Raw genomic sequence first — 24,909 nt, 5'->3', positions numbered from 1 at the left:
CTTTACATGTTATGGATACAAGTCCTTTGTTGGATATGTGATTGCAGTTATTTTCTCCCAGTATACTATTGTCTTTTCATTCTCTTAACAGGGTCTTTCAGAGAACAAAAGTTTTTAATTTTGATGAAGTCCAATTTATTAATTTTTTAAAGAACTAATTGCTTAGTTCAAGATCACAAAGACTTTCAACTAGCTTTATTCTAAGAGTTTTATAGTTTTTGATTTTACATTTCAGTCAATGATCCACTGTCAGTTAATTTCTACATAGAGTGAGGTTGACGTTTACTTTTTTGCATGTGGATGTCCAATATGAAGAAAAGTGTTCTACACATTTGCTAAATGTCATTAACCTATCTAGAAAAGTACAGTTCAAAATTAGAAAGGTAAATATTTTTTTCTGAAAAACAACACAAGTAATTTTTGCATTATTTAATATTTGAATTAGTTATATCACTGTCTCCATATTAAAAAATAATACAAACTACTTTTATGGAGAGTTTTGTTCTTTGTATTTTTCATACTTTTTAAAAATGTAGTTCTTCCAAATATTATGTGACAGATATTGTATCACCCATGTTACAGATAGGAACTGAACCTTAAAGAAGAACATGGTCACAACCATATGTGACAGAATCAAGAATAAACCTGGGGCAATCCAACCCGAAAGCCCTTGCTCTCATCAATTGGTCATCCTATTTCTGTCACTATAGCAACTGAGGTCTGGTCTAGTCATCCACCAGAAATTCAGTGTAGACAGTGTTTTGCAGAGCAGCAAGGATGAATGCTATAACACCACAGCAAAATTCAAATCTTTCACTTCCATTTTCCCTTTCATATCCAAATTGTCCTTAGCAATAACAGGTTTTTGTGGTGTAAAATAAGTGAAGTGGAAACAAACCCCAACAACCTCCTTCCCTTTCCCTGTTTTTTCTGTAGTAGACTAACCCTAGTATGGGAAATCACATTTTTGTAGCTTCAGGTAGAAATCGATAACTGCCCCTTAATCTCCTATTGCATATTCCCAAAGAAAGCTCCCATCATTTCATTCATATTTGCAAATGTAATCATCCATTGCTTAGTGTCCCTTTTTCAGGAATATAGTCTTAGATGAACTTATACTGTATTTCCAACAAGGAAGAAACATTAAAGCCCAATGTATACCACAACACTCATTGCTTCACTTGACAAATGTGCAGCCTTCTGAGGAGGAGTTTTGGGAAGCCAGGGCTCAGATGTGGCAGGAAATCTTATGTGGCTTTTTTAAGTTCCCACCCCAGAGACTATCCACAAAAAAATTACCGGTCATGGCACAGGAATGCACTTTGCTAGTGCTTGTTTCCTCTTACATAAATTTGGGATTCAAACCTAAACACCCAAAACAGCCCTTGGTAGGTTAGGTATAGAAGCATAGAAGGCTCCTTTGCAACAGTTAAGTGTCCAGGCAGGTGTGACATTCAGTTGACTTAGTACCAATGGCAGCAGGGATTTTTTTTTTTTTTTCCTTTGGGAATCAATCAGCACTGTCAACCTGTGTTGACAGATCTACCCAAGTTGCACTGGCCCCTTCTGTTTGGGGAAAAGGAGCCCCCTTTTATGTGAGCTTTTAGGTGTTAACTGAAGCCTTTTCACTTATTGGGAAGTTATGGTCAGGGGTTACAGACAACACTAAATGCTTTTACCTCTTTAAAATACAGAGAGTGTTCTTATAATTTAAATACTTCAGGCAATTAAATCACACTTCAAACAATAAACTTAGCTCATGTAGGAGGATGCAGTAGAGGAGGTGAGGGACAGGTACAGTTCTTATAAAATTTAAAAAAACACATACACATAATCAATTGCCTCAAGACACTTGACTTTCCTAACACCTTTCAACAATACCAAATTCAAAACATTACAATCGGGGTACTAGAGTGAATGGATTGGAAAGACAGGAGGTAGGGATTGAGGAGAACAGGAGACATGGAATTGAGTTTATGAAGGAGTTACAGGTATTGGTAATTACAATGTACAGGGTATATCCAGCGAGAGAGGCGCTGAGATGGGGTAAAGGTCATTGGGGGAAAGGAATCCAAGACGTTGAGGGTCAGAGAGTTGAAATGATAATTTTTATGTATTCTGAAATTACAAAGAATTAATACAGTGAGTCAGGAGCTAAAATAATCAAAAATAAGGGAAAATGATATAAGATCAGTAGATGAAACCACAAGGAGGGATAGAGGGTGATGTGATCTGATGACATGATATTCCAAGGTAAGATTTTGGGGAGGTGGGACACAGGAAGGAAGGAGAAAGGCCTACTATGACAAAAAGTAGCAAAGAGGTTACCTACACCATCTCAGTCCCAATTATAGGAGGGCTGAGGGAAAAACTAAAAACCGGCCATACTTTGAGAGGGTTTCAAGGCGAGCAGTTCCATTAGCACGGGGGTTCTCAGTAGGGGATGATTTTATGCTCTTGCCCAGGTATATTTAGCAATGTGTGGAGATATTCCTGGTAGTCACAACTGCGGCGGGGGTGCTACTGGCAGCTAATGGATAAAGGCCAGGGATGCTGCTAAACATCCTACAATGCACAGAACAGCCCCCTACAACAAATAGTTAACTGGCCCAAAATGTTAACAGTCAAAGTTGAGAAACCCTGCGTTAGAAAAATAAGGTGAGAGGAAGTTCAGAGAAGAGGTTGAAAAGATGGAATTTTTGCCAATAATAGATTGTGAATTCCAGAGGGCCCAGTGGAAAGGCTTTGAGAGTTGGAGACGGGTGGGATAAGTAGACAGAATAGGGGATGTCTGGATCCTCTTGGGAACTAGAGTACGGAGATGAGGAGTAAACAGGAAGCCTGGGGTTTCTTGTGGTAACTAACATAAATGAGGTAATGTGTGTGGGGGGAGGTAGGTTGCAGAGGTGGGGTTCTGGTGCTCCCTCTTCATTATTGATAATGGTAATAAAAGGTCTAGGAGAAGGATGGGCAGCGGTCTCAGTCCTAGTACACTGGATTAATCTGGACTGCTGCCTGGGAAGGGCAAGCATACACCTAGTGTGTTTGTAGTGCATTACCTCATGTTGACTCCTAATCTTTTCTCTCCTTTCTGGGCCCTTTTTAAAAATTGTGGCGCTCCCTATTAGTCACCCCTAGGTCCTTTCATTTTCCCATAAGCCCTACCAGAAGCTAGTTGTTCTTGTTAGATGCTGTCAAATCAATTTTGACTCAGTGACCCTATGTAACAGAGTAGAATTGCCCCACAGGGCTTTCTAGGCTGCAATCTTTACAGGAGCAGATGGCCAGGTCTTTATCTTGCAGAGCCACTGGGTGGGTCCAAACCACCAACCTTTTGGTTAACCGTTATGCCTCCAGGGTTCCTTTACTAGAATCTAGTAGTATCCCTGATAAAGAATTACTATCTTTTCTTTCCCAAAAAACACCCCCCAGACACACATACCCACATCTGTAGCAAAATATGCCTGCCAGCCATCTCATTACCTCAGGGCTCTGATAATTTAGCACTTGTGTTAACTTCTACTCTTAAATTAATATGTTAAACCTACTAGATAATAATGAATCTGAACAAAGGATTTCAATATTTTAAGGAATCATTACCATTGGGATTTCAGACAGGAAGGCAGGACTACTGCTAGACATTTTCAAATCATACTACCCAGGCAGCCAATTCTGTTTCAGAAATAACCCTCATAGAAGGTACAAATCTTTATTAATGCAGTTACTTCCTTGTGCCTGAAAGACTCAGCAAAGACAAATCCTAAAAGCCATTAGGATGTTCATCAAGAAGAGCTGCATCTCTTACATCACTCTCTACTTTTGTTCCTATTTAGCTATTTACGCATATTAGAAACTGCTTCCACAATGTCTTGGTTTGAACATTCTCTTTGCAATCTTGGTCCTAACTGACTGCATGATTTGTTTCCTTACATGACAGTACACTCTCCTACCAATTTCCCTGCTTCCCTGCTTTCCCTTTTTTCCACTAGCTGGGTTAGATGCTTCTTTTCTGTGGTCGCAAGGCACCTGATGCATTTATCACACTGTTTTTTTATTTTACGTATCTCTTTCCCTAACTTTGCTGTAATTCTTAGTTTACTTACCTCTGTGCCAAATAGACTCTGACCACCATAGAAGCAGGGACCATGGGTTAGCCATCCTTGTATGAATAGATCTGGCACAGTGCCTAGCTCATAAACACTTGCTGATCTGGCACAGTACCTAGCTCATAAACACTTGCTAAATTAGTGAGTGAATGGATGGATGGATGGATGGAAGGATGGATGGATGGATGAATAACTTTAGCTTCTATAGAAGGCTCATGAGTGTCTAACAGTGATGTCCTTTTGTGAAGGGCCCTAGACTACTGGAGTTTTGAATTATCCTTATATTGCTTATCGCTTTATCTCATATCTTTTACTGTCTTGCAATCCATTTCTTGCCACTGACCACCATGCCTGTTTCTAGCAGTATTTCCTAAAGTCTTCACTATCCTGTTTGTTTCTATCCTGCTGTAAGATGGAAGGAGCCCAGGTGGTGCAGTGGTTAAGCTCTCGACCGCTAACCGAAAGCTTAGCTGTTTGAACCCACCAGCCACTCCATGGAAGAAAGATGTGGCAGTCTGCTTCCATAAAGGTTTACAGCCTTGGAAACCCTATGAAGCAGTTCTACTCTGTCCTATAGTGTCCCGTTGACTCAGAATCGACTTGACAGCAGTGGGTTTGGTGAGATGGAAAAACTCAGGTAAACAAGGCTGTGACAAAGCTAAACGCAAGTAAGTAGGCACTGAGTTAGGATCCAAAAAACACTGTAAGAAAATTAGATGATCTTCAGGGCATATAATTTTTATAAGCTATTCCAGTCTCTCAGAGACCTTTTTTGTTACTTGCGTGGTGCTCAGCTGTACTCTAGATAGCTGAGGTCATGAGATCACTGAAATGTTATCACATTCACATCTATATTGGTTGTGGGTTGAGTACTTCATCATTCTGTCCTAGTGATGCCACATCAAGAGTAGGAATGCTGTCTAACTTTCACTACATACTCATAAGTGCTCCATATACTCCTTTTGTATCCTTTACGTGTTCAATAAAAAGCCTTGTCGGCAAATCTTTTACAGCACTATTTCTACTTTGTCACAACAATTTAATATATAGTGAAAATTTTCTGATGTCCCAGATTTTATACTTCTTACTCTTTCTTGTCTTTGATTTTATTTATTTATTTTCACCATAAGGCAATACAAATGGTTAAGACACAGCTTTGGAGAAAAACAATCTAGTTCAAGTCCCAGTTCCACCATTTAACTAGGTAAATGACCTTGGAAAAAAACTTTTGAGACTCAGTTTCCTCATCTACATAATGAGTATAATAATTAATTCACAGAATTTAGATGAGAGAGAAATGCCCTAATATATAAAGAAACGTTTTATGAGTTATGAAGAGGTACATACATTACTATGATATAACTAAAGAGGACAAAAAGACTTAGTAGTTACCTCAATACAGAGAAGAAAGGAGGAAAGACAGCTGGTATGTGGGGAATACAAGGAAGCAGAGGACATGTTTCTAACCTCAAATAGTATACAATCTAATTATAGAAACAAGATTTATATATAAGAAACAATTGGTGAGCACTACCAGACAATATATATAATCAAAGAGAGACTATATGGTACAGAGTATTAACTGCTCTAGGACTTTTGAGAAGAGAGACATAAATCTGAACTGAATAAAGCAAAGGATTCTCAGAAAAAAAAAATCTTAATTTATTTTTTAAACCTTAAAGGAATCCTAAGCAATTTCTAGTTCCAATTCCATCATTTCAGGGATGAAAAATCCAAGGCCTCAACAGATAAGTGTTTTGATCCATAAGCAACAGTTGAGCATGACCCTCATAATCCAGGACTCTTTCTCCACACTCTACTTTGAGAGGAGGAAAAGCAGGGGCTGAAAATACAGTTAGGAAGGTATTGCAATAAGCCAATGCCTTGACCAGGAGGTTAAGTATGGGGACGGGGTGGGGGGGAGGGAGGATATAAACAGAGAAACTACAAATGAAATCCCCAAAGGACCAGTAACTAGTGACTGGTTCCAGAAGCCAAGAGTACTTTTTGATTAAGAGACACAGCTTATGATTCTCACAGAGACTTCTAAGGGCCAGCAAGCATCACTCTTCCTTCTCCCCCTACCTGGGGAGCTACAGTAATTAAGACAGTGTGGTATCGGTGAAAGAACAGATAAACAGAACAAGAGAACAGAATAAAGAGGCCAGAATTAGACCCATACAAACAGTCAACTGATCTTTGACAAAGGAGCAAAGGTAATTAAATGGAGAAAGGACAGTCTTGTCAACAAATAGTGCTAGAACAACTGGACTTCCAAATGCAAAATAAATAATCATTCCCGGCCTTTCCCCTTTTCTTAAAATTTACTTCAAATTGGTTCCCCACCTTAACTTTAGGTTGCAAACTTTTCCACTTTCTGGAGGTTACCCCGGAGGAAATTTTGGTTTTCTTTGGTTTTGTTGTTGGGTTTTTGGTTCCACCCCCAAAAGCACAATCTATAAAATCAAAAATTAATGCATTGAACTTCATTTTAAAATTTAAAACTTCTGCTCTGCAAAGGACACTGTTAACAGAATGAAAAGATAAGCCACAGACTAGGAGAAGAATATTTTCAAAACATGTATCTGATAACAGACTTGTATCCAAAATATACAAAGAACTCTTAAGACTCAACAATAAGAAAACGAACAACCCGATTAGAAAATGGGCAAGGGGTCTGAAAAGACATCTCACCAAAGAAGATGAAAAATAAGCATATGAAAAGATGCTTGATATCATATGTCACAAGAGAACTGCAAATTAAAACAATGAGATCCACGTCATACCTATTAGAATGACTAAAATCCAAAACACTGACAAGACCAAATGCTAGCAAGGATGTGAAGAAACAGGAACTCTCTTTCATTGATGGTGGGAAGCAAAATAGTACAGTCACTTTGGAAGGCAATATGACAGTTTCTTACAAAGTTAATCATAGACTTACCCTAGGATCCAGCCATTGCACTCCTTAGATACTCCTTAGTATCACCTTAAAAACCTGAGTGCATGTAAGCCTTTTGTCTACAGAGCTTTCAAAAAGGAGCAATGCCCACCCTTGGTAGTGAAAAGCCTATAGCTGCTCAGGTAATGCACGTATTACTGTCATTCCTTGCTGTGAAAAAGCAAAGGCAAACTGTGGTCCTATAGGAGCAGCCACTAGTCAAAAACACTGAATTCTGCCTGCTAATTGCCGTTTTTAAAATGACCAGCAATCTTGGTCTTTACTTCTATTTGGCTATGTCAGCCCTTTTTGGCCGAGTCTTTTTCTCAGTTATTTTTGGTGCTGTAACTTTGAAGGTGGTCCCTATCTATCTATCTAGCTGTCTGTCTGTCTATCTATCTAGCTCTTTCAGGTGACTGTTTCTTTCTCATTTCTCAATGTGCCAGACAACAACTGTCACTCACATAATCACAGGTTTGACACGACCCTATCCATACTTTCACATAACATGTAAGTTGAAAAAAAATTATGATGAATTTTAACACAGAACCAAAGCCATTGTTTTATCCAATGAGATGTTCCACTGCACAAAACCCCTCACTCCTCAGGAAAAGGTGATCTTTCTTCATCTCTTTCTACCTAAATATGCAAATAATGGCTTTACATGGAACACGACATTTTCCCCTGACTTCTTCACAGCAATCACTTTGTGCTCTGAAGCATGAGATTCGATTACCCATATCATTGTCTTGGCCTGCATAGCTACAACCTTTATTAATGATCATAAAATTACCTACTTCTTTGGTACAAATTCAGTCACAGCTGTGCAGTTCCAACCATGCATCAAGCAAATACATTAAACAATACATTTTTAAAAAACTCTAGGGAATAAATGTCCCTTAACAAAATTTACATTCTATTTCAGACAAATTTCAAAAGAAAGAAAAAAAATTTTGAAAATTATGTGATTCTGAATAGGCTAGCAATTACCCAAGTTAGGAAAAGGCTTCAGAGAGAAATTAAGGTGGCTCTAAACAAATAATAGGTACCCTGGTGGCACAGTAGTTAAGAGCTTGGCTGCTAACCACTAGGTTGGCAGTTTGAATCCACCAGCCATTCCTTGGAAACTCTATGGAGCAATTCTACTCTGTCCTATAGGGTCGCTATGAGTCGGAATCAACTCAACGGCAACGGGTTTAATGTGTATTTGGTCTATGTCTCTATTTGGGGTGATACATGTGTATTATTTTATAAAAATAATTTCCTGAACTTGCATTGAACCTTTCCTTGGTTTAGCAGGTGGGAACTGTGCCTCCAGGAGAAGTCACAAGTCACACTACCCATCAAAATTGTGCCAGCACAGCAAGAATTGCATTCCACTGACTGGTGTGATAGTGAAATTGCAGACAAAGTCTGAGGAGCCCTGAGAAGTCTTCCCTTAAACCCCAGAAAAGGAACCTCCCTTACTGACATCCCCTAAAGATTAATGCCACTTTGCACCCTTTCTCTGTGATATTCTGGAAATGGGAAATATAGTTATAACACATGCACTTTAATTAATTTTTGTAAATCAAACTTTTTACTTTCTTCTCTAAATTTTTCAGTATGCATCTTTAAAAGAGCCCCCTCTCCTTTATTTCTTCTTTAACATGACCACAATACCATTATCACACAAAATAAAATTAATAATAATTCATTAATGTCATCAAATATCCAGTAAGCATTCAAATTCTTAATTATGCCATAAATGTCATTTTTTGATTGAGGTTTGTCTGACTGAACGAGGATCTAAATAAGGTACACTGTTGTTGTCACTGTGCGTCATTGAGTCAATTCCAACTCATAACGACTCTACAGGACAAAGTGGAACCGCCCCCATAGGCTTTCCTAGACTGTAATCTTTACTGAAGCAGATCAATAGGTCCTTTTTCCTGCAGGGCAGCTGGTGGGTTCGCCATTGAGTGCTTAACCACTGCACCACCAGGACTCCTTAAATAAAGTCTAGTCATCTATTAATATAAAAATTTTAAGTGTCTCTCTTTTTTTTTAACCATTTTTTTTCCCAGTTGCCATCAAGTTGATTCTGACTCATGGCAACCCCATGTGTTTCAGGGCAGAACTGTGCTCCACAGGGATTTTAATGGCTGGTTTTTCAGAAGTAAATAGCCAGGCCTTTCTTCCTAAGCAACTTTATAGAGGTATAATTTACATACCATATTTTCATTGTAAATATACAAGTCAATGAATTTAGTAACTTTAATCTAGATGTTTCCCCTCCATCTCCATCTCTCTTTGTTTACCTCTAGTTTATTTGTTGAAGAAACTGAGTCATTTGGTCCATAGCATTTCCCAGACTTTTTATTTTACTTATTTCATCCCTGTTGTTTAATTTTACAAGTTTGTCTGTCCCCTATGTTTACTGTAAATTGGCAGTTATTATAAATGGGTAATAACAACCTTTAACTAGAATAGTTCATAAACGGTATGTGTTTCACCAGGAGGCATCCTATTATAATGTCAGCAGCTGTTGATAATCAGTGCATATGTCCATTAATTCATTCGGGGTTGCAAAATGGTAATATTCTAAACCTATAGTTTCTTCTTTATTTATTAGCTGGATAACTGTTACAAATTAAAAAAATTCTCTCGTTATTTAGTTATCTAGTAATACAGTTTATACAGGAAAGTCAGGATGAAATGTTTGATTTATTTTCTTTTATTTACCAGTTTTCAAAGTCATGAGTGCATTCCCTAGCATCCTCCAATAATGAACAATAGTTTTTGGGGGCATATTATTATGAACTTGTGAATATAAAAATATTTTGAAATGTTTTAATCCATTGAGGTTACATTATTGTTTCTCAAATTGTCCCACTTCTGGTCATTGGAATCTTCTTCATATTGTCTCCTGAGTCCATATGACCCAATAAGGAATGATGAATACTCCTTACCCAGATCTGAATCAGTCCTGACCTCCAAACCTTCTTAAATTTCAATCCCATATGCACATTTATGCACTATTTTATGCCTCCTCTTGGGCAGTCCCTGTGGTCTCTGATTGTCACCTTTATTCCCTTCCTCGGATGTTTCCTATTTCTCTTTCTTGACTAGAATAAAACAGGGGTTATCTTTTTAGTTAGTCTGAGAGTTCCTCAGTCTCACTTCATTAATGCTTTCAATAAATATTTATAAAGTGAAGCAGTCAGGGTTTGATCAGAGAAGCAGAACCTCTATGAGTAATATGGAATAAGGGATTTATTATAGAAATTATATTCTATGCTATTATGGGAGCTGGTAGAGAAGTCTGTGCAAGAATGTCACCTCAAAGTTTGGCTTTGGGCCTGAAGTCACTATGAACTAGCTAGGTCATGAGACAAAAAAGAAAGCTGCATGTGAACTGGAGAAGAACAAGCATAAATGGAAATGCACGAGAACAAACTGGAATCCATAAGGACAAATTAGAGCCCAGATTCATATCTTCTTGCATCCAACTCCAGTGATGTGGATTATCTTCAGAAGAACCTGAAGCACTGCACTTCTGCCTGGCCCAGGACTCTGAGAAGCTGAAGAAGGATATATGCCAGTAACTGGACAAGTTGCAGGTCTGAGTGCTATACTAACAATGCTAGCCAGCAGATCAGTAACAAAATGAACAAGCTATCATAGTTCCTGGTGGCTTTTACCAACCTTCAGAGCACACACACACACGCACACACACACACACACACACACAGCTGCTGCTTCAATTCCACTTTCCAAATATTGAGCGAATTTCTCTTGTGGCCAACCTTAATTGATAGCATACAGAGAAGCAAACTGTGGGAATGGTAGTTTCAGCTTAACAAATTTGACAGAGCACATATCCACCAGAGTCTACTTCTTATCAACTTGACATCTACACACTTCTCTTTTAATCATACTTAATTTCCAAATAAAGATAATAGAAAAACCATGCTTTACCTAACATTTTCCATCTATCTCCCGTAAAACTTAAAAATTGCTAGTGCTTTCCCCCAAAGAGGATACAAAGCCCTTTATTTATCTTTGGGTGATGTTCAATCCTTGGCCCGCTAAGACACACCCCTACCCACTTTTGATATTCTATAACTAAATACTGAGACATAAGATTAAATACTTTTAACATATATTAAGTTAAATCGGTGAGAGGAATAAAAAAATGAATTGGTAAATATAAAAAATATATTCATATCCAAACAAGAAAGATAAATAACTCCTACAGTCTTCATTTCTACAACTGGTCACCTGGTTAAATATGTCACATAGAATCACCTTCTTTCACTACTCATTCCATATTCCCATTGCCCTCAGTAACAACCTCAATCAATGTGGCTTCTTGTTTGGTAGAGTGATCCAGACCTTTATTTCTGAAGAGTCTAAGCCATTAGCAGCCCTGCCTATTCTGAGTTGTAGTGATTCTATTGACTTATCATAGGATATGAGAGACTCACGAGTCACTTCAGGAGATTTCCTGCATTCTAGACATACTTCTTGTTACATCCATTGTACACCCATTTATTAGTTCACAATTCTACAGGTCAGAACTCTAGCAGAGTGTGACTGGGTTCTCTGCTCACCTAAAATCAAAGTGTTGACTAACTGTATTTTCATTTTGAGATCAGGTTCTTCTTCCAAGCTCATCCCTGTCATTGGCAGAACTCAGATCTTTGCAGTTGTGGGACAGAAGTCTCCATTTCTTTGCCAGCTATCAGCCAGGGGCTGCTCTTGAAGTCACTCACATTACTCATCTTGTGGTTCCCTCCATCTTTAAGCCAGTAATGTTGTGCCAAATCCTTCTCATGCTTCAAATATCTCTGACATCACCTTCTTCCATCAGTGGAAAAAACTCTCTGCTGTTAAAGAGCTCTTGTGATTAAATTAGGCTACTCAGATACTTTCTGTATTTTAAGATCAACTGACTTAAGACTGTAATTACATCTGAGAAATTCCCTTAACAGCAGTGTCTAGATTAGCATTTGACTGAAAAACCAGGAGATAGTAATCTTGAGGGGAAATCTTTACATTTCTACCTTCTTGTTAGGTGCTGTTGAGTCAGTTCTGACTCATAGTGATCCCATGTACAGCAGAACAAACACTGCCTGGTCCTGTGTCATCTTCACAATCATTGCTCTTTGAGCCCATTGTTGTAGCCACTGTGTTGATCCATCTCATTGAGAGTCTTCCTCTTTTTCACTAACCCTCCAATTTTACCAAGCATGACGTCCTTCTCCAGGGACTGTTCCCTCCTGATAACATGTCCAAAGTACGTGAGACAAAGTCTCGCCATCCTTACTTCTAAGGAGCATTCTGCCTGTACTTCTTCCAAGATAGATTTCTACCTACCACTCTATAATAATGGCCTTCATTTCATGGGTCAGGGAACCAACGAATAGATTCTGCCATTTACTGACTATGTATATTCCAACTATGGATTTAAGAAATAGGAAAACAAATACAGGATAGTTTCAAAGAACAACTAGACCCACTGTGAAATGGACCCAAGCCATAACTCCACGTATCACCTAACCTTTATATGTGCATTCTCTTACTGTTTAACCACAAGGAAATTTTGGGGATCTCTAAGAATTATTGTCAGTTCAAAGCAAGTGTACATCTATCTCTGAAAAGCTTGATTATTTACATTTTATCATAGCACAGTTAGCCTGGCAAATGGCCCCAATTCCCTTTGAGAAAGGCTAGGAGTATTTACAATTTAAGTGTTGGCTATTGGTAGGGTTGTTCTTCAGGGGGATCTAAACACCCCCTCATTCAATAGGTCCTAGATCTTTGAAATAGTTAACATCTAAAATTGGGTGAAAGTCCAGGACTAACTAGTAAGATGATTCAAGTCAGACTTGTGTTCTCCAAACTTAGACGTTTTCACTTACACAAATCAAGTAAGACTATATTAGGCTGCCCCCTATTTCAGTTCTAGTGACACCGTGATCAACTAGCAAATGCCAATGATCTCCATGGGCAGACAATTCTGGTTACTTCTTGGTTCTGCTGTCCATTACCATTACCACATTCACCATGTCTTTTATGATCAAGTCCTGCCACTTGGCCCCTGTCACCCCCAGACCTATCATACTCATTGAATTCAGAGAGCCAGTTTGATAGCAGCAGTCCCCGCTGCCCTTCTTGGCCTTGGCCTACAGTGAATAGCCATCAGAGAACTCTTAACAGATATTGGGCTTTCCTCAGGACTGTCTTTATCACAGCCTTTCTGAAGGGTGTGTCTTCTGGACCCTCTGGGAGACACAGCCAGGAGGTGGGTAGACAGGTCTTTTGTGAGAAATGTGGTCTAGTATTCAGATCGCCCTAAACTTTTGGGTATTGTTCTCTATAATATATCAAAGAAATTTTAGCATTTCAACTTTGTTTAGTTAGGACACTTTTGGGCACAGGTTTCGGTCAAACAACCAACCAAATAGAGTTATTCCTAGCTGCTTAAGCTAGCATATTAAATCCAGAATTGCTGCTTAATAAGCCATATTAACAAATTCATCTCAACCAATTTTTTTTTCCTTCTACCTTCTTCCAACACACTTACAATCAATTCTCATACCTATTCCCCAGGTTGCTGTTTATATAAATAGGCAAAATCTTGCAGTTCTTCTATTCATTTCACCTCCTCACAGGTCAGTCTGTGTCTTATCCTGTCCAGCCTGCCAGGACTTGAGTTTCGTTAGAAGCTTGGCAGGACTTGTGTTTGGTTACAGGTCCAGAAGCAAAGGGAAGTTTATGTATATGGCCTGCAAATGAATAGCAGTGCCCTGCAAAGAAACTACCTCCCACTCACTGCAGTTGAGTCGATTCCGACTCATAGCGACCCTATAGGACAGAGTAGAACTGCCCCCTAGGGTTTCCAAGGCTGTAATCTTTACAGAAGTAGATTGCCACGGCTTTCTCCCGCAGAGCAGTTGCTGGGTTCGAATCACCAACCTTTAGGTTAGCAGATGAGCGCTTAACTACTATGCCACTGGGGCTCCTTAAAACTACCTCAGGGAAGCCCATTTCAGGTTTTTTAAGCAAAGGGATACTAATCTCCTCAGACAGGAGTAGAAGAGCTTCTTCTACTGGCAAAAGAGGCTCAGTAAACTTTTGGGATTTAAGCTCCCCAGTTTCACTGGAATCTGCACAGAAAAACCTATCCTAATTTTCAGGATACCACTCCTTCCCAATAAACGCCCTACCTTTAACGAGACCCTATGAGACTGGGAATGCAATTTGTGTTGTAATTTAGCCACCTGTAGGTTCAGACTTTGTGTTTTATTTTCAGAAACCTCACTGCTGATGCTGCAGGAGAGAAGGCTTTCCGTAAGCGCAGTTTTGGAGCTTTCTGGTTCCTTCTCCAGACACTAAGAATTTAAAGGCCTGAGCTCATACTTTTCTTTCCCTAAGTTCCACTCCACTTAAAGAAAACCAACCAACCCCATTATACTCCTTATTTTCACTAAGGTAGTCCATGGCTTATTGCTTGGTCACCCAGCGCTGTACTTTCTATAGACACGTGATTATCATGCACTGTCCCGTGCTAATGAGGTGAACCAGAAGATCAGCAATAACATGTGCAAGCTATCACAGTCCATGTACTGCCCTTCAGAGCATAAAAAAATATCTGCTGCTTCACTTATACCTTCCAGATCTCATGCAAATATCTCCTATGGCCAAGCCTAACCTGGAGACATACAAAGAAGAAAAGGCATGGAAACACAGCTGCATCCTAGCTCAGTAGACAAAGCTACCACTTAAAGGACCTTCCTGTGCCAGTCAGTGATCTAGATCTTAAAGTTGAAAAGATGAATGTCCAATTTCCTCTGGAGGAGATGATCCTCAGTAAAATGTGTGTGACAGACACAAAAGAGTGCATTTGAATATGACATGCTATGTGGAAGCACAAAGAAGGAACACTAGCACTTTCTCTCTCACTCAGTATAACACAAAATAAATCAATTAGAGTACTCACTGATTCACTGAACTCAGGGCACTCTAGGCTTCATTCCAGGTTGTGGAAAGTTACTGTTTCTGAGGATTCTTCTTTTGCAATATTTCTACCATCTGTGTCTCCCTTTGGATTCACAGAGATACCACCTTAGAACAAACATCTATTACTTTATTTATGGACTATTATATACCCCCTTGGTGGTTTTGTTGTCCTCAGTTTCCCATTGTGATCTATCCTACATAGACTGCCAGACCCACTTTACCTTGTCATTTTCCTCCTCATTGCTGTTAGGTGCTTTCAAGTCGGTTCTGACTCATAGAGACCGTGTGTACAACAGAACGAAACACTGCCCAGTCCTGTGCCATCCTCACAATCGCTTCTATGTTTGAGCCCCTTACTGCAGCCACTGTACCAATCCATCTCCGTTCCTGCCCAAAACCTATTAATATTCCCTGCCCGCCCTGACATCTATAGGAAAATGTTCTCACTTAATGCAAGCTCTTTCCAACTATTGTCCCATTCCTCCAAAAATCATCCTTTTGTTAGGTGGTAGAAAGACAGACTTAGCTAAGAGAAGCTAGAACTATACAAAAAACAGTATTTGGGTTCTGCAGGAGGAGTCTAACAAGTTCCGTAAGTCAAACAGCCTGTAGGTCAGATCCTGCAGTTGTTGACACATCCCAAATGATCAAGTGGATTGTATACATTCAAGCGGGTCAGAGTTTGTGTCCATAGAAGTTCATTCATGCAGGAGAGTGAAGGAATAAAAACAGCTTTAAGATGGCAAAGTCCAAAGTTCAGGAGGTCAGACTGTCAGAGATAATTACACTAGAGTGTAGACATTGAGCTGACCCCTGAGAATAAGGTTAAAGCTTATTTTTCTCTTCTACATTTTTCACAGCCTGATATGGGATAGCTAGCCCTAATCACACAGATATTTACCACAGGATAGGAGGGTCCTTCCACTGACTGAGTGCGGGAGAAACTAGGATGACCACAGGTCTCGGTTTGCATGCAACGGTCACATTTATATCTGTTGTCCCAGCATTACCTCCACTTAGCATCCCCTTTCACTCTTAGTAGTGGTCCAATTTGGATAATAAATTACCTGTTCACCTTATACTTAGACACTACCTGAGTTCCTGCAAGACTGACCTAGTTTTACATATCTCTACTTTCAAATTTTGACTTACATCAACTGGAACTTCTCTTTCTAATGTTATCTTTCTGGTGGTTAACATCCTTCATGTCCCACCTCATGCCCCTGACCCGCCATGATGTTCCATGATGTTGCTAACTGAGTTCAATTCCAAGATGTGTTACTTAACTTGCTGCGAAACCTATTGTAAGTTGCTTAACCTCTCTGTGCAAGTTCCCTCAACTGTTAAATGGTGATAATAGGTACCTACCTTATAGGTTGTGAAAATTAAAATGAGTTAATTTATGGAAAGTGCTTGGAATAGTACCGAGAACATAATGAATGCTATATAAATGTTTGCTAATTTTATTGGTAGTAATATTACTAATGATCTCTCTTTGCCCAGACTCTCACAGCACCCTCATTTGGCACTTGGACTGTTAGGTAAATCTTTATTTGTGGCCATTCTGTTTCTCATTTAAATTCTAATCCTTGTTGACCAGTACTGTGTCTTATTTTTGTATTCTTCAACCACCACAATACCTTGTAAATAAAGACAACTTACTTTAAGATAAAAATCTTTACAAAATAATTTGTTGTGTTTAAGTGGAGTCTATGAACAAAATAAGAACTTTATTTCATGTATGGGACTGTACCTGAAAGACTCTGTAAGAATGGCATGGTGGAGGCATCTGACCTCCTCTAACTTCACGAGGAGGAAGGAGAATCAAAATCAACAGCCCAAGGCTAATTCCTATGAGGCAGACATCGGATATGCATCCTTTCTCCACCATCTTTACCAATTTTGATACCAACTGTCCCTCCCACAGTACTCTCTACTTCTCTGCTGAGTTTGATAATTCACTGCAATGGCCACACGGAACTCACAGACCATACTCATGATTATGGGGTTTATTAGGGAAGTAACAGGTTACAGTTCAGATTCAGGAACCCTCAGTAGACGGTTCTTCCATCACAGCAGCCTCTTCTTAGCCGTGCCTGCAGGCATGCCCCTCTCTGGCCCCTTGGCCTCTGCCCTGCTTGGGTAAGTTTTACAAAGCTCTTTTAGCTCTGCCAAAAAGTGTGCCCAAGGTTCCCCACTCCACCAGCAAGCCTCAACCCAAAGGTGCTCAGCTCTGGCTTCATAGGTCAGCAAACCTAGCTCCACCAAGTGCCCGGAAGCACTCTACTTCACCAGCAAGCCTCCTACCTGAAGGCACTCAGCTTTCTTGCTCCATGGGCCAGGAAGCCCACCATGCCATCTCTTGCTAATCTCTCCTGCTGCCATTTCTCTGCCATCACTTCTTGCTGTTTTTAGTGTTACAGCTCTCCCTCTCTCAGTCTCCTGGTTCCAGGAGCTTCTCAGTGCAGGGATCCTGGCTCCAAAGGACATGATCTGCTCCTGGTTCTTCTTCCTTGGTGATGGTGAGATCTTCTTTCTGCTCTGGAATTGGCTCTCTTTTAAGCCTAGAGGGATGGCAAAACTGACCAACCCCCCTGGTGGACCACTATTACCTTATCTGCACAGTCTCACTCAATCACTTGGGTGGGAGTTACAAGACTATAGCGAGAAAGGCCACATGAAAGCAATTCATTGCACTGTAAATGACATTTTGGGTGTAAATTCTTTAAAGACTGGGACACTAGGAGCAGGTGTAAAGAAGATTGTTAGGACTATGTACTAACTCCTAGGAAACCACATAAAAGGAAATCTTTAAATAAAAGATATTTTATTGTGTGTGTGTGTTTTTCTATTTCACTTAAATGTAGTTTGTCTCTTTGAAAAATTAAATGTTTAGGTGCCAGGTAATAAAAATTCATCCATAATGCTATTAAATGTATAAGAATTGTACCACCCTTAGCACTGTGCTAGAACAGGCATAGAATGAGGTTTTTTGTTTGTTCATTTGTTTTTTAATATATGATATTCCAATCCTGGAGAGATTCACAATCTAAAGCAAATAATGAACAAACACAGTTTTTATTGTTCTAAACTTAAATAAATAAGGTCATGGAAATGTGTACTTAAAAAAAGTACAAGTGACTGAAATATAGACAAAATCTTAGTTCTAGAGATATTATAGATATGAGAAAAGCCGTTATTATTCTTTTATTTCCGCACTACACAATTTGTCCCCAATTATGTCTACATAAAGGTAGTCCCTGACTTATAGTGGGGTTCCATTCTGACGACTCCATTGTAAGTTGGTTCTGAAGTCAGCTGAAGACTTCATTTTTTTTTTAAGTTTTCATTATTATTACCTTTTATTATCAGTATCCTTATAAATCTTGTCTTTATTTGTCTTTGGGGTTGGAAACATTACAGATAAACTTACAGTTATATTTTAATACATAGATATATAAAAAATTCACAAATCATAAAAATTTACTCTTATGATGAAGAAGAGTGGGATGACATTGGCATTTTGTCAATTGCAAGAATAACTACGCTTGCAGAAGGTTCTGGATCATCTAGATTATCCCTGGGAACAGGGATAACATTTCTAGTCAGAAAATTAGTGAGAGTTGTCTGTATGGTCCTTTTCTTTTTTTCTTTATATATTTCGAGGTAACATCTCACTGCTTCCCAAATCTGCCTATCGACTTTAGCAAAGTGATCGGTTTAGATCCATGTTTTCAAGCAACTTAAAAATTCCATCTAATCCTGTCACTGTAAAATTTTTTGACAGCTTCTCTCCCTCCTCTTCTTCATTATTTCTTTCTTCTTCAGCATTTCTTTTCTCTTCAAAATCCATTAAGTCCTGGTCTGTCAATTCCCCTTCTTCATGATCTGTGATCTGTTCCACATTGGTGACATCAAGTTCTAAATTCAGCATTCTTGCCATATGGACAATTTTCCACGTATCTCTTTCATCATATTTATTCTGATCAAATGCTTGGAGCATGTTCACTCTAATCAGCAATTTTTTCCATATCCCCTGCATGCATTTTCCTTTAACTTCCTCCCAGGAAGATACAATGTTCCAGATACACGGATGGTCATAAATGCAATTCGTCATAATTTGAATACGTAGTAAGTCGCACACTACCTGTATTCCATAATTACTTTATCTTCTAAATCAGAATGCAAACTTATCAGGGACAAAAACTAAATATTCTCCTTCCTTTTCATCTTCTAAAGAGCAAACTATAATCAACTAGTATTGGAGATAAGTTAAAAGAAGTGTGTTCAAGGCCCAGACCAATCACTACATTGAGGAAAAAGTCAAGATTTCTCCCAGTGTTTTAAGATGTTCCTTTTAAAATCAACACTTAGAGTAACTTGCACTGCACTTGAAGAAAGGGGGAAACAGATGTTGTTTCCTCAGTTCAAGTGGATCTGATTAGTTTTATATCTGTTGGGTTAACTATAAGTGAAGTTATAATCACTTGATTATATATTACAAGTTTGATATAAATTAAAATTTCATTTCCTATAATACACATACAACAAATAAATATATTTCCTATAATAAATAGGAAAACAAACAAACTTAACCTCAGAGTTAAGTTATATAACCATATACCGCTATAGTTAAAATAGAATCTAGAAGACTTCTGTGAGAAGAAGGCTATTTGAACCCATATGTGCAGTTTTTCTTCCTCATAAGACACTTCATAAAACAGTAAGAAGATACATGTTGAAGACATAAACCCCAAAAATCCAAATCCTAAGCCAGCAAAGGAAAAAGCCAAACTTGATTTACATTCCCCAGGAATGGTGGCATCAGCTCCCTCTAAAAGTTGGAATGGCATTAGTGAGTGTTTGTAGAGGAAAGGATATCATTAGATCTCTTTATCTGTGAGGAATTATACCTCTCCAACAAAACAGAACACAGGAGGTTTAGTTTTTTGAAGAGGATAAATAGGACTGGAATTGGAAGATGCTAAGCCCAGTTGGAAAGCCCTGGTGGCGTAGTGGTTAAGAGCTACGGCTGCTAACTAAAAGGTCAGCAGTTCAAATCCACCAGGCACTCCTTGGAAACCCTATGGAGCAACTACTCTGTCCTATTGGGTTGCTATGAGTTGGAATCAACTTGACAGCAACAGGTCAGTTTAAGGCCAGTTGAGGGAATATACTGAAAACAGGTGAGGGCAAGAGGAGTCAAGCGGACATATACATAAATAAATTTTTAAAACTTCATTTAGTAGAGGAATCAAGGTTAAATTTGAAGTAAAATGTTGCTACATTGTTCAGAATATTTCCTCCTAGATTGTGACACTGGTACATAAAATTAGACTCCGGTCATCACTGTAAAATGGCGGACATTAGAGGGTAACTTTATAAACGCTACAAGTTCAGATATTTGTAAAATCAGTGGTGACCTGGGACTCAGTGGCAGTTCTCTCCTGCTTTCTCCAACACATCTTCTCTGTGCAACAGATACCCACCCACACACAAACTTGGGTGCCAAAGGAGAAGCAGCTGAGAAAGGTGGGAGAGAAAAAGTTACTATGATGAAGGAAAGTAATCATTTGAAATAGTACAAGTGAGATCCACAAAAGCAGAAATTTTTCTAACCAAAATTTAATGAGGTTATAGTCTCTTTAATATCTCATCCTTTGGTCCTTTTCTTCAAATTTCTAAACACAGAGTTTGGAAGAATATTTTCATACAATTCATCAAGATACCTTTGCTTAGTTTTAAACTTACTGGGTTTTCTTTCTTCCCCCAAAGCTTAAAAATGATGAGGAATATCAGGAGAGGAATGGCAATCACAGGTGAAAAATCCTTCTGGGCGCCTATGTGAATGGGAGGGCTTGCTCTGTACTCAAGGCTTATCTGGTGGCATGGAGAAGAAAGAAAAGGATGTTGCTGATGTGAGACACTTCAGCTGCTCAGATGCTGCCCTACCCCCTACTTCAACTTCTTAAAGTACTACCCTAGTCAGAGCAGCTGAGGAATACCATTCTCTTTAATTAATGTTGTTTTCAGAATCGTCCTCTTGCATGGATTCTGAAGGATTCTACATTCTCTATACCTGTATGGACTTATTAGTCCAACCTATAGAGCAATTCAAACAAAAACAACAAAATACATTCTCAATAGGGAATCCGCTCAAGTTTACAAGAAGATATTTTTGTTTTGTGCTGTTTGGGCCAAATTGAGTTATTGCAGAGGTGTTGGAAAGCAAAGAACTTTAATGTACAGTCACGGAAAATTACATTTGGTCCACAAATTGGGGATTATTTTATCTGCACATATATTACCGATTATTTGAGAAAAGGTAGAAGAATCTTTTTACCCAAATTCCACCTTGTCTTTGCAAATACAGAGGTACACTGCAAGTCCCCTGAGAGCAGTAACTATGTATTATACTTAGTACCAAACAGACGGAAGAAAACTTAAAGGCCAACTACACTGATTGCTCATATAAAATAACCACATAGCATTCCCAACACACAGTCATAGCTTCTGCTTAAAAACATTCATGTACAGAAAACTCATGCCTCAAAAAGCCATTCTCAGTCCATGTTTGAACATTCCAATAGATTCCTGAACTTTCTCAGCATAATATCAAGATGGCTAGATGTGACTACATTAAAACTACAACAAAAATCTTTGCATCAGTAATATAGGCCAGGTTATGTTGCAGTATTAAACAACCCCCAAATCTTGGTAGCTCAACACAACAAATTTTATTTTGTTTACATGTTTAGCAGGTAGGAGGACTCCACTTATCTCAGGCACTTGGAGCTCCAGGCTAACATAGTCTCCTTCTCAACACATGCTTCCATGATCAATGCAGAAAAAGAAATTGTGCACTGTCTTTGCTCAGAAGTGACATAATCACTATTGCTCACATGTTACTGGCCAAAGCAAGTCATATGACTGTTTAATTTCAAAGGGGGCAGGGAAGTGCAGAAAGCTGAAAATGTTTGGTGAGAAAAACTGACTGGGCAAAAAGGAAAAATACTAAAGACAACGTTAAATGGCAGAGAACAAACAAGGTAAAAGTACTCAAAACATATGTGTCACAAAGATTTACTATCTTTTATGTACGGCAAACCTTTACAACTCAATAAGAAATAGAAAACCATCTGATACATAAATGAATAAAGGACATGGAAAGAAAATACTCAAAAGGAGAAATATGATTTAATAATAGACACAGTAAAATGCTCAACCTCATTAGTAATGAAGATAATTTTAATAATAAAAGTTAATTGAACAACATTATGCCAGGCACAGTGCTTAGTAATTTATACATGTTATCTGAATAAGTTCCTCCAATTTTGCTATAAGATGGGTTGGTTGCTCTTGGTTGGTGTGGAGTTAATTCCGATTCGTGGAGACTATTAATCCCACTTCAGAGATTAAAAAAAAAAACAAAAACAAAAAACAAAATCCATTGCCATCGAGTCCATTCCAACTCATAGTGACTCTATAGGACAAAGCAGGATTGCCCCATAGGGTTTCCTAGGCTGTAATGTTTATGGAAGTAGATTGTCACATCTTTCTCCTACAGAGCAACTTGTGGGTTCGAACCAATGACCTTTTGGTTAGCAGCGGAGCTCTTAACCACTGCACTACCAGGGATGCTGGAGATAAGGCTTAAATATATTAAATAAGCTTGGGGGTCACAGTGAGCCATCATGGAGCTGGGTTCCAAATCCAGGTATGCCTGACTCCAAGACCTGTGATTTTTAAACTTTAAGCCATATTTCTTAAATACAAATGAAAATATTATAATTTTCACCCACAAAAATAAAAATATATTACAATGCTGGCATTTATAAGAGGAACAAAATCTTGTGAAGGTATAATTCTTAAAATCTTCCTGGAGGGTAGTTAAACTGTGTACATCTAAAAAAATTCAATGCGCATACTCTTTGGCTTATCAGTTCTACTTCTAGTAATCTATTTTAGGGAAATAATTAAACTTGGGTGTAAAGATACGTATATAAGACTATTCATAACTACATTAGTTACAACAGAAAAAAATTAGAACCAATCAAAGTTTTTGACAAAAAGGAATTGGTTAAATAGATATGCCTATTTGTTAAAATATTCTTATAAAAAAATGTAGAATAGTATGCCAAATTTTTCTATTGAAAATACCTTATTGTTTGCAAAATAGAAAAAGCTAGATATGTTCAGTGTGATTCTATTTTGCTTATCTAACCTCTTTATGCACACAGATGCTCATAACTGCACGTCGCCATGTGCGCATGCACACACACAAAGATGAGGGAGATATTTTGTAATGTTAATAGTGGCTATCTCAAAGTAATGAGATTAAAAGTCACTTTTTCTTTGTACCGTTCTTTACTTTTCAAATGTTCTGCACTGAAGACTCTATTTTTGTGATTAAAAAGCAAACAAAAAACCGGGAAGAGCTGCTTTTTTCTTTCTTTCTTACTGCTTAAGAAAGTAAATGGCTTCAGTATATTGAAATTTTTTTTTTAATAAAGCTACCTCTTTATAACTTTACCTCTATAGACTTTACCTCTCTATAACGTCTACTAATTGGTCCTTAAAATGAGCACAGAAACACTACTTTAAGTTATGTTGTTGTTAAGTACTGTCAAGTCAATTATGACTCATAGTAACCCCCATGAAACACAGTAAAACCACTTCACAGGGTTCTCTGGGCTGTAATCTTTATGGGATCGATTGCCCCTCTTTCTCCTGCAAAGCTGCTGGGTGGGTTCGAACTGCCAACCTTTTGGTTATCAGCTGACTGTTTAACGATTGTGCCACCAGGGCTCCTAAGGTTCAATTTTAATGTTCTTAAAACAAAGGGTCTTGAGAATTACCTGCAAACTGGGGAGAATCTGAAGCAGAGTTCTGTGACCTGCTACGGGAAGCCTCATCTAACACCCTGCTCTCCCTGGTATCTTCCATACGCATACCCCCTGAAAAGAGGCAATGGGCTGAAAAAGGTTTATACAGCTCATCTCAAAACCAGTTCCAAAAATGGGCACGAAGGAGTCCTCCTGACTTGCATTCAGTTGATTGAACCCTGGAATATGCTGGGAATTAAGCAGCTTTTCATTTACACATCTGTTCCTCAGAATGTAGAGTGAACTGGCTGCAAACTCTTCCCAGTAATAACAGAAAAGCAGTCATAAACCTCTAGTAATAATAGCAACAATACTACAGTAAAACCAGGTACCCTCAGAAACCCATGAAAATAGGTAGAAACAATTCTAAATGATCCATTAATATTTTTCACCACCACATAGCGTTTTTCTCCTGTGCTTAAAACATACTTGAATATTAACAATGGTGGCTGCATCTGAAATTTAGTGGCATCATTTAATTATAGGTGTGGGCATTAACAGAGGATTCCAGCTACCCGGTCTCAAGTGAATTACAGAAAAGAATGGAGAAGCGGGGGCTCCTGCCTGGGCTTTGTATTCACAGCAATTAGTTTTAACTGTCTGGAAGCTGACTTTAAATAATTTTATAGCTTGTGCTAGATCACTGCTATTTACCATGTGTGCCTGTCCTATTTTTATGGAAACCAGGACCTCATTCTGGAGACTCCTGCCTGTCAGGGCTGCAGGTGAAGGCCAGCTGGGGCCAGAGGCACTTTGTGTGAACATTAGCATCTGAAGAGGGTCTCAGGAGGCCTTGCATCTTCTGGGACTTAATACTCTAGTCAGATGCAATAGCGCTGCCTCTAGGTTTCCTTGCCAGCAAATCCAAATCTCTAGGAAATGAGCAGTTTGGGCCCTGTGGCTATAGTATAAGCATTTTGAGGGCCAGAAAAATGGGAAAGATTGAAGCGTGGCTGGCTGGGGTTTGAGG

This window comes from Trichechus manatus, unplaced genomic scaffold (assembly GCF_000243295.1).
Source record: "Trichechus manatus latirostris isolate Lorelei unplaced genomic scaffold, TriManLat1.0 scaffold00063, whole genome shotgun sequence".
NCBI lineage: Eukaryota > Metazoa > Chordata > Mammalia > Sirenia > Trichechidae > Trichechus > Trichechus manatus.
This window is presented reverse-complemented; position numbering follows the sequence as displayed.